The sequence below is a fragment of the Notechis scutatus genome, chromosome 2 (assembly GCF_049901735.1).
Source record: "Notechis scutatus isolate UNSWTSFEM ecotype Mainland chromosome 2, rNotScu1.2, whole genome shotgun sequence".
NCBI lineage: Eukaryota > Metazoa > Chordata > Lepidosauria > Squamata > Elapidae > Notechis > Notechis scutatus.
Window position 1 is genome coordinate 110,070,007 of NC_142010.1, and position 11,386 is coordinate 110,081,392.

At 41.5% G+C, this 11,386-nt stretch overlaps 1 long non-coding RNA gene across 2 annotated transcripts; it reads right to left on the reverse strand.

The window, feature by feature from the left end:
- Positions 1-464: 464 nt before the first annotated feature.
- LOC113412097 (uncharacterized) lies at positions 465-11,372 on the reverse strand. 2 transcript variants are annotated; one of them, XR_015747660.1, is made up of 4 exons: positions 11,247-11,365; positions 3,996-4,134; positions 3,211-3,358; positions 465-697 (listed from the first exon to the last, which is right to left on the reverse strand). It is a non-coding gene; the product is annotated as an uncharacterized LOC113412097 (long non-coding RNA). The 2 variants fall into 2 exon arrangements; XR_003370874.2 differs by lacking the exon at positions 3,996-4,134 and having other exon boundaries at positions 11,247-11,372.
- Between the last annotated feature and the right edge of the window lie 14 nt (positions 11,373-11,386).

Sequence of the window (11,386 nt, forward strand, 5' to 3'; positions counted from 1 at the left end):
AAATTGAGTCAGTTACACATTTGACTTGGCTGCCCATTTTATCTGACATGGCACATTGATTGGATGAAGCCTTGATTATCTAACTGTCCTACAGGTCAGATAATGAGAAACGTATCCTTCCTACCAGCAGATTCATTCTTAGAAATTTTTGGGTGGGAGGGGAGGGAAGACACTGTCCATCAGCTTTGCTGTTCAGAAGCTCTTTGTATAATGTGTAACACTACAGATCTCATGGAATTCTATCACTTAATGTAGTAAGCGAAGTATTTCTGTGTATTCTTTGTTTTCCCACTATTTTTCTTTTAATTACATCCATTGTATAAAGCAGGGGTCTCCAACCTTGGCAACTTTAAGACTTGGGGACTTCAATTCCCAGAATCCCTCAGCCAGCAGCTGGCTGAGGGATTCTGGGAATTGAAGTCCCCAAGTCTTAAAGTTGCCAAGGTTGGAGACCTCTGGTAGAGAGAACTTCTACTCTTTTGACCATCTGTAAAGTATGTTTTTTATTTCATTAGTAACAAGATTAGCATCAGCACCAGCCATCCCTGGGCTAAACTTAACAATAAAAGTTAATCCAGCATAGAGTAGCTGAACTAGCTACCATTTAAATGTCTCATAGTGTGTTCTATAAGGGATGAGTCTAAGTCATATTCAGAATTCAGAACAGGGCAACACACAGTGGGACACAAGAGTTACACTGAAATCAAAGAAATGGTAGAATAGACTCATTAAAGAAAGGATACAAAAGGAGGGACAAAATGAAATGTGAATGACAAAAAAATTAAAATATTTTAAATTAAGTAATTCAATTGAACTGTTGAATTATTCCCACAGCAAGTTATTGCAAGTTAAATTATTCCTAGGCCAGTTGTCTCATTTCGTTCAGAACAATGGTCTGGCAGCGTTAATTATTTAGTTAACAACCTTTTGGCAGAGAAAACCCTTCAAAGAACAGATTATGTAGATCTTCCTCAAATTTATTGTTAGATTTAAACAGCAACCACAACTTGCGTTTTACAGTAGAAAGCCTGCAGATAAAATAATTTCAGCTAGAAATTAAATTAGTTGGAGCAGTACACTTTAGAGTTAGCATACACTGCAAAATGTACATATTGCTGCCCACCCTTCAGCAAATACTGAATGGATTCACACATTAAAGTGATTTGTATTTTTTAAAAATTGTATTATACACGTGAAACTACACACAGGTGTGCAGCACGCACACACACAGAATGTGGAAAAAAGGAAAAAAAACCAAAATCTTTTTCTATATCAGGGGTGTCAAACTCATGTCGTCATGGCAGCGTCACATGACGTATCAGGACTTTTTCGCTAATGTGGGGGTGGACATGGCCAGCACGTGACGCATCCGGTCCGCGAGTTTGATAGCCCTGTTCTATATTCTCAGCAAGTGTAATCAACATTAATAGCTTATCACCATCTCTTAAAATAAAACCCATATCTTTGTCCTATTACTCATATCCTTCTTTATAAATCAATCTCATCACACCATCTTAGCCAGCAAAAGTCCATTAAGGATTATCAAAAGTAACTACAGTATTAATAAACTATATCTAATAAACCTAGTTTGAACATTTCCTTTTACTTTTATATAGTATTTTCTTTTCTAGCAATCTATTTATTTTAGCCTTGATCAAATAAAACAATTTATCTTTCCACTTTTTCCTGAAAATCTTTAGTCCCCTCAAACAATTTCCTAACATCTGCCTTTTTCATATTCTTTGAAAGCCCTTTTTGTAATTAAAGTATTAAAAGGTTATCCATATCGCAGTGTTCGTATTCTTTTTGTTCTCAAGAAATCAATGACAACTTCAACAAAGTCCCTTTAATAAATATTAATATATAAGGAGAATATTCACATCATTCTTCTGGTTTAGTAGTTGTGTCTCTTTTAAATTGTTAAATAATCAACAAGTCTCATTTGCAAATGCAATTTTGGGGGGGTTTATCTACTATTTCATCTTTTTTCATCTCTTATATGCTGCCATTTTCAAATCCACATTCAAATAAATTTGTTTTATCCAATGGAATTTGTTTCTCTTCAGTGACATCATCCATTTTTTCTATAATAACAGATAAAATTATTTTTGGAGCCCAATAATCATAGATTTCTCTTCAAGAATTTATTGATAAATTTATTTCCTTCCTGTGCCCTCTAGTGACCAATTTTCAAAGTCACCTTATCAATTCAAAATGCAAACAGATATCTTTCCACAGAAAGGATTCTTATAGTTACTGTAATTTCAAAGTTCTAATTCAAATCCATCTCGACCCTTAATCCATTTAAAAATTTCTCAAATAGCACTTTTGCCACATATTTAAAAAATATTTTTTTGCAAAAGCCTGAATTATAATTAAAACTTTTTTCTTAAAAATTGAAGAAAAATTTAGTATGATTACAGTTGCAGTTCTGAAGGTCCTTAACCTTTAAAAAGCAACAACGCCAACAAAAAGTAAACTCCAAAATGATTAAGTGAGGTTCACAGTTGAACCGTGAAAGGCTGCAGTGGCTATGAGTTTGGTGGAATCCTGAAAATATCAGCTGTTTGAAAGCAATGAGAAACCTCAGTTACCACTCTTACCCCAGCTGTCCATTGTATATATGGGCAATCTCAAGCTCTCTCCTTTCTCTAGAGAGATTTCAATGGTCTAGATCAAAGATCTTCAAACTTGGCAAGTTTAAGACTTGTGGACTTCAACTCCCAGAATTCCTGAACATGAAGCTATCAAATTAGAAGACCCCTGGTCTAGATCCAGCATCCAGTTGCTGTTTTCAACCACGTTTTCTGCTGTTTGTTGGGTATCAGTTTACCTTACCATTTCCTCACCAGAAATCTCCTGAGCCAGAATTTTTATCAATCAGCTTCCAGTAGCCTTACATTCTAAACACTGCATTTATTTATGACTAGATCTTATGTATTATCAATTTTTAAGCACATAATGTTGTCATACAGTAAATCATATTAATACTCTTAAAACCACATTAATGTTTACAGTTGTTTTTAATTATCACAAAGTGTTCAGAAGTCTTCATCAAATAATTTCTTTCGCCATAACAATTCTGTTGTGTTACACAAAGGTTATGCTTTATTTGCAGCAAAATTGTTGCATTTAAATTCAGTTAAATGTATTTTATCGTATTTTGATTTAAAATAGCTAAAAATAGAACAAAGTATATGGCAAAGTTACCTATGTAGAATCATTCATAGTATGAATTCAGTCAATTATTTATGTAGTTGGTTTGAGCGCCGGGCTTGGTGATTTGGTTGCAAACGTTTCATCCCCATTAGAGGAGATGTCTTCTGTGCTCTTTGGATTGTGCTACCAACCTGAGTTACTAATATTCAAAGACATCGTCAATTATTATTTGGAAAGCAGAATAAAATATAAAATTAATTGGAATACTGTATCCTAATGAAGGGTTTAAGAATAATCACACCTGAAATAAAATTTCCTCTTTCCTCATTAACACATATCCACTCATTACAACTATTAGAACAGATGGAAAACCAGAGGGAATCCTGCCCATTAACTCTTATGCAGGGCTATCAAATCAAGACTGAAAGATGCAGACAACAAGTTGGCAGCAAAATGGTTCAGAAAACCGTTTTACTGCTAACCATCGATCATCCATATTTTTGCACCACAAGATTTGGCGGCCCACTTTTCACTGCATTTCTGGAGAGCTGCTAACAAGATCAAACCTTCAAAATGTTTAATAGTTTCTTTCTAAATTATGGTCACGGATAATTGATTCAGAACATTCCTGTTAAGTGACAGCATATGTGCCTTATTTTGGGGGGGGGGGAGCCAGGCAGTTTAGTCTCCCCACAACCACAAGCAATGTCAGCGCGTGCACAGTCAAGTTCATCTAACACCAACGGACAGGCTTGACTCTTTGTTGAACAAATCTGATCTTTCCTTTCCTTGCCAGCGCCACCCTCATATATTATATACGCCAGCACTCCACATACCTTGGAACGACATCCCTTGTCAATAAACCACTCTCCACGCTGATTGGTAATATGGGAATTGTAGTCCAACTCAACTGCAAGATTTCCAGACTGCTACCATATAGGTCTAGCAGGTGCATACATACATATCTATCATACGCTGCTCAAAAAAATAAAGGGAACACAAAAATAAGACATCTTAGATCTGAATGAAATATTCTGATTAAATACTTGTGCATTACATAGTTGAATGTGCTGACAACAAAATCACACAAAAATTATCAATGGAAATCAAATTTAACAACCCATGGTCTGGATTTGGAGTTACACTCAAAATTAAAGTGGAAAAAAACACTACAGGTTGATCCAACTTTGAAGTAATGTTCTTAAAACAAGTCAAAATGAGGATCAGTAGTGTGTGTGGCCTCCACGTGCCTGTATGACCTCCCTACAATGCCTGGGCATGCTCCTGATGAGCTGGCGGATGATCTCCTGAGGGATCTCCTCCCACACCTGGACTAAAGCATCCCCCAACTCCTGGACAGTCTGTGGTGCAACGTGGCGTTGGTGGATGGAGCGAGACATGATGTCCCAGATATGCTCAATTGGATTCAGGTCTGGGGAACAGGCGGGCCAGTCCATAGCATCAATGCCCTCGTCTTGCAGGAACTGCTGACACACTCCAGCCACATGAGGTCTAGCATTGTCTTGCATTAGGAGGAACCCAGGGCCAACCACACCAGCATATGGTCTCACAAGGGGTCTGAGGATCTCATCTCGGTACCTAATGGCAGTCAGGCTACCTCTGGCAAGCACATGAAGGGCTGTGCGGCCCCCTAAAGAAATGCCACCCAAAAGAGAAAGTGAGAAAAGAAGCAAGAAACAGCTTTGGATTATTGGATGATTCCTAGAACTTTGGATGGAGGATCCTAATGAAATAACATAAAATCAATTGGGGGTTGTTTAAAAAATTTTTAAATGGCATCACTCCTTGAAGAGTTAAAAATGAGACTTAAAGAACAAAAAGAAGAAGCACAAGACGAAAGAGGATCTTTTGGCTTCGTATTTCAATTTTTAGAAATTGAGATCTTGAACTATTAAAAACAACAAGAAACGCTGGCAGAACAAGAAGGGAGGGACAACGAAGAAGCCATCTTCAATGACCAAGCAATTTTAAGCGGGGTAAAAAAGGGAAAGGGGGAAAGGGAGTTAAAAACTTAAGCACTGAAGCAAAAACCAAAAAAAAAGAGTAATTTGAAAAGTAATCATAATATCAAGAAGCAAAAGGGAGGATCACAGAAGGGAGAATCAGATAGAAAGGGGAATAAAAAGGGGAGGGGGAAGAAGAGGGGGAAGATGGAAAGGAAAAGAAGCTATAAAGGACAGAAACAAGATATAGAGAAACAGGAAATACGTACAAGAATTAAAGGTATAAACCTATTTAAAAGACACAGAGACAATGGTTAAAATTTAACTTAAGGAGAGGATTCTGCAAAGGTGCGTAGGATAGCATTGTTATACTAGAAATAGAAAAGAGTTAGAAAATATGTTAGATGATTAAACTGATAGAAAAAAATTATATTGATGTGTAGTGGAATATTTGTTTGTAAAGAGAATAAGGCTCTCAATGATTTAAAAAGAACATTTAATAAAAACTGAAAAGAAACATGGAAGATTTTGATCAGTTGATAAGATGAATTTGAATAAGAATAATTTTATTGACTATGTTAATAACTATTGTTTGGTTTTTTATTTAAAGACAGTAATAAGTAAAATATGAAATATAGATGATTAAAGTGAAAGACAACTGATATTACTAGGTAATGTTTGTTAAAAGAAATAGAAATGTAAAAGATTGTTACTAATATTAATGGCAGAGCTGTACTTGAATAGAATAATTATTCCATTTACTATTGTTATACATATATACACAGATATATATACATATATACTTTTTTAAGAATTTAGTGTGTATTTTTAAGGGAATGTACCAAGCAGAATTCGATTGAAAATAGGTATGTGTTATAAAATAGAGGTTAGAAAATGAATGTTATAACTGTAAAGATGTAACTTAAATTTTTAAATAAGATTTGAAAAAAGATACAAAAGTCTAGTAATTATAGGGGAAAATTTGTTTTATGAGAAAAGATAATATGAAATTGTAAACAGGACAGACGAAAGTATAAAAACATTGATTTAATCAAATGAAAGATTTTAAAAATTAGAAAAAGATATGTAATTGAATTAAGAAAGGAACGAGATAATTTAAAATAAGGCTATAGGAAGTAAAGGGAAAAGCTATTGAAAAAATTGTGAAAATAGTTATAAGATATGGATTAGAATGTATAAGATAAATATGTGTATTGAGTTTATGTCTGTATGGAGAAGTGATAACCCGGGGTCACACTGTTCTCAAAAAAAAGATATTTTATTTGTATTTGTATGTTTTGTGAAAACTTAAAACAAAACTTTTATTAAAGAAATGCCACCCCACACCATTACTGACCCACTGCCAAACTGGTCATGCTGGAGGATGTTGCAGGCAGCAGAACATTCTCCACGGCGTCTCCAAACCCTGTCGCGTCCGTCACATGTGCTCAGTGTGAACCTGCTTTCATCTGTGAAGAGCACAGGGCGCCTGTGGCAAATTTGCCAATCTTGGTGTTCTCTGGCAAATGCCAAACGTCCTGCACGGTGTTGGGCTGTAAGCACAACCCCCACCTGTGGACGTCGGGCCCTCATACCACCCTCATGGAGTCTGTTTCTGACCGTTTGAGCAGCCACATGCACATTTGTGGCCCGCTGGAGGTCATTTTGCAGGGCTCTGGCAGTGCTCCTCCTGTCCTTCCTTGCACAAAGGCGGAGGTAGTGGTCCTGATGCTGGGTTGTTGCCCTCCTACAGCTTCCTCCACGTCTCCTGATGTGCTGGCTTGTCTCCTGGTAGCGCCTCCATGTTCTGGACACTATGCTGACAGACACAGCAAACCTTCTTGCCACAGCTCACATTGATGTGCCATCCTGGATGAGCTGCACTACCTGAGCCACTTGTGTGGGTTGTAGACTCCGTCTCATGCTACCACTAGAGCAGGGGTGGGCAAACTTTTTGGCTTGGGGGCCGCATTGACTTTTAAAATTTGACAGACGGGCCGGGTCAGCACAAGATACAATACATATAAAAAACTGCATTTGTTAACAGTACATATCAAACATAAACAGAAAAAAGCATTAAAGTATTAACATATTTTAATGAGCACAGTGTTGTTGATCAGTCATTTTTGCCAGTGCATCGAAGTCTGGTGGTAATTCTGTTGTGGCAATTCTCAGAACAGATCTGAGGTGTTCATCACTCATCTGGGATCTGTGGGGTGCTTTGTTGGTGTTCATCACACTAAAAGTCTGTTCACACACATATGTAGAGCCAAACAACACCAGCATCCTCTGTGCTATCTTCTGGATGTTTGTAAATTTGGCTGCACTTAATGAAGCATAAAACTCATCCAGTTTCAGGGAGTTGAACTTCTCCTTTAACACCATATCACATTGGAGATCAATCAGTTCCAACTGCAATTCCTGTGGCACCGTTTCTGGGTCTTGTGAGAAGGGACATGACACCAGCTGAAGTGCCCAGTCAATTTTTCCAAAATCACAAAACCGACGGCAGAATTCTTCATGCAGGTCATCCAGTGATTTCCTATATTTTTTCACATGTTGCGGGGCCTCTTTTAACGTAGCCAGTGTGGGGAAATGAGCAAATGACTTGTCTGACATTTGCTTGAAAATAAAACTAGCCTGGTTTTGAAGGCTCTGATGTTTCTTGCATTTCATGCACAAACTGGTTTTTCCCTTTAGCTTCACATTCAGCTCGTTCATGTGTGTCAGTATGTCCACAGTAAAAGCTAAATCACAAAGCCAATCTGTGTCATTCAGCTCAGGAAAATTGTCAGTGTTCTCAAGTAGCTCCAAAAATGAAATAATCTCCTGTTTGAACTCCCACACACGTTGACATACTTTTCCCAAACTTAACCAGCGGACATTAGAATGGTAAAGCAAGTCCCTGTGATCAGCGTCAGTTTCTTCAAGAAAATGAATAAACTGGACGATGATGAAGTCCCCTCGCTCGAATAAAGTTAACGAGTTTCACAACTGGCTTCACTACGTGGTCAAGCTGCAACACGGATTTACACAGTGCTTCCTGGTGAATTATGCAGTGTAGGAAAATTACCTCCTGCTCAGGGTTGTCCTCTTTCACCCTGTCCTGGATTCTTTTGAGCATCCCGACGTTTTTTCCTGTCAGATTTGGTGATCCATCTGTGGTAACATTGGCGGCGTACTCCAAGGTAACTTGTGCCTCTGTATGACCGCTGACACGCTGTTAAATAAATCGACTCCCGTGTTTTTCCTTCCAGGGATTCCATAGCCAAAAACTCCTCTGTTATCTCGAAATTTTCATTAATCCCTCTGATAAAAATTAAAAGCTGAGCGGTGTCCTTTATGTCATTGCTTTCGTCCAGTGCCAAAGAATATAATGTAAATGACTCCGCTTTTTGTTTAGCTTGCTAGTTAAGTGTTCGTCAATTACTTCAACACGGCGAGTCACTGACCTGCGTGATAAGCTAATTTTTTCAAATTTGTTCTTGCTCTCGGGACATAAAATACTTGCTGTCTCTACCATGCACTCTTTAAGAAATTCCCCTTGGAGAAAGGCTTGCTGGCTTTTGCTAGTTTGAATGCCAGTAAATAACTTGTCTTCGTGCTTGCTTCTTGGATGGAAGTTGCTCGGTTAAAGGAAGTTGCTCAGGTTTTGCTGAGTCTGCAAGCTAGCTACCAACCTATGAGCGGTAGCCGTACGTTCTTGCGTTGAAAGGTTGCTGGCGTAATTAGCATGCTTGGTGGAGAAGTGACGGCTGATGTTGTATTCTTTGAAAACTGCAATGGTTTCTTGGCAAATAAGACATACAGCCTTTGACCGGACTTCAGTAAAAAGTATTTAGGTGTCCATTCTTTATTAAACACCCAGCACTCACTGTCGACTTTTCTTTTCTTTGACATTGCTGCGGATGGGTTCTGATCTGACCAGTAGAAGAAGAGCGATAATTGGAAATGGCTCGGGCTCTGCAAAATCAAGTCACTGTGCCTAATGCGCAGACATGATATTCTTCCGATTAAAATCGAATTCCTTTTTTGGGAATCGCCCACCCCCTTCCCCCCTTCTTCTCCTCCTTCCCCTCCCCTCAGAAGCCCCCTGAGTCAGGAGTTGCTACCGCCGGTACGGCTCGGCGCGGCTCCAGTCCGCGTTGCCTCGGGAAGGGAAAGGCAAAAAGGAAGAGCCGCGCGGCGCTTGCAACGGCAGCAGCGGCACCGGAGGATCAGGCTCAGCAGCTCCTGGTTTTGCCTTTCCTTCCCAAGGCAATGCGGGACTGGCGCAGGAGCTGCGCGCCGGCGTAAAACTCCTGACAGCCCAGCCGGACACCTGAGCGGAGCCCGGGCGGAACTGCCTGTTGCTGCTGCGGGCGTCTGGCTGCCCAAGTAAAGAACCGCACCAGCTCAGGGCAACTGTGAGGAGCAAGAGGGGAAGCCAAGGTGCTCATTTCATAGCAGTCAACTTCGCTCTCTTTTGTTCCAGTTAGGTGTTCCCAGAATGCACAAGGAGCATGAAGGGAGGCAACAAGGGCATGTGATGGGTCCCTCCACGGTCCCCTCCCAGGTGACAGCCAGGGCTTTGGCACCTATTTTTTTCCTGAGAGGTGTGGTGTCTGCCTCCCTTCATACTCCTTGTGGAGGGACACACATGCCCCGTCACCCCTGCCGCCACTACGTTTGCTCGGCTTCTTCCATGGGGGCACTCTTAAAGTCGACCAATAAGTGGTCCCGGAACATCCGCCCACCTGCCCGGCACCCGCCCTCCCGGAGCACGCTTTCTTCCTTCTCCTGGAGAACGTGCCTCTTCCAGCCCGGCTAGCCAGCAGGTGACCACATGTCCTGGGGCTTGTCGCGAGATGCCTGCAGCATGCTCTGTTCTATGTGTCAGGCCCAGCAAGTCCGAGCAGCCGGCGCATAGAACAGGGTGGTGCCGGACCATTGGAGAAGCGGAGCAAAGCCGGAGATTAGTAGCTGCCTCTTTCGGGGCAGAAAGCTTCCCCCAACCAGCCGGCTGGTCTCCTCCTCCTTGGCCATACAGAACAAACAGGCAGAGAAGGAGGAGAGCAGCTGGCCAGTTGGGGGAGGCTTCTTGTGCTGCGAAAGAGACGGATAATGATCTCCGGCTCCGCTCTGCTTCTCCAACATCCGGCGCCGCCCTGTTCTGTGCGCCGGCTGCTCAGACTTGCTGGGCCTGACACCAAACATGGCAGCGCCGGATGTTGGAGAAGCAGAGCAGAGCCGGAGATCATTAGCCGCCTCTTTCGCAGCACAAGAACAGGGTGGTGCCGGACCATTGGAGAAGCGGAGCAAAGCCGGAGATTAGTAGCTGCCTCTTTCGGCGAAGAAAGCTTCCCCCAACCAGCCGGGGGGTCGTCTCCTTCTCTGGCGGTTTGTTCTGTATGGCGGGGAGGAGACAAGCCGAGAAGCGCGCTGCCAGGCGGGGGCCACGTGGCGCAGGGCAACACGCCACGCACAGCCCTGGCAAGGGAAAGCAGTGGGCGTTCCCCGGGCGGCGGCCTCGGCCCCGCCACCAGGGAAGCGGCTGCCCAGCTCCGGAGCTTATCCACACCTGACCGGCTGGAAAGGGTGTGTAGCGTTGATGTTGTGTGTGCGATTTTTTTGGCGCGCGGCGCAGGGTCTCTTTTGGCCGGCCCCGATTTTTTTTTCAGAGGTGGGCCGGATTAAAAAGACCAACGGGCCAGATGTGCCCCGCGGGTCGTAGTTTGCCCAACCCTGCACTAGAGTGAAAGCACCGCCAACATTCAAACGTGACCAAAACCATCAGCCAGAAAGCATAGGAACTGAGAAGTGGTCTGTGGTCACCACCTGCAAAACCACTCCTTTATTGGGGATGTCTTGCTAACTGCCTATGCTTTCTAAAACCTCTTGTCTATTCCATTTGCACAACAGCATGTGAAATTGATTGTCAGTCAGTGTTGCTACCTAAGTGGACAGTTTGATTTCACAGAAGTGTGATTGATTTGGAGTTATATTGTGTTGTTTAAGTGTTCCCTTTATTTTTTTGAGCAGTGTATAATACCTATCATACATATATATCATACATATCTATTATATACAAATCTACCATACATATCTATACCTATCTATCATACACACGTCTAGCATACATACATTCAGGCGCGGCTCAGGTTTGTAACAAACCGCCTTCCAGACACCTCTGTCTGACGCTCTTCTCCTCTAGGTTCAAGTTGCAGTAATTAAGCACTTTTCTCTACGCACCTCAAGCACGAAATTCTAACTCCGCCCACTTC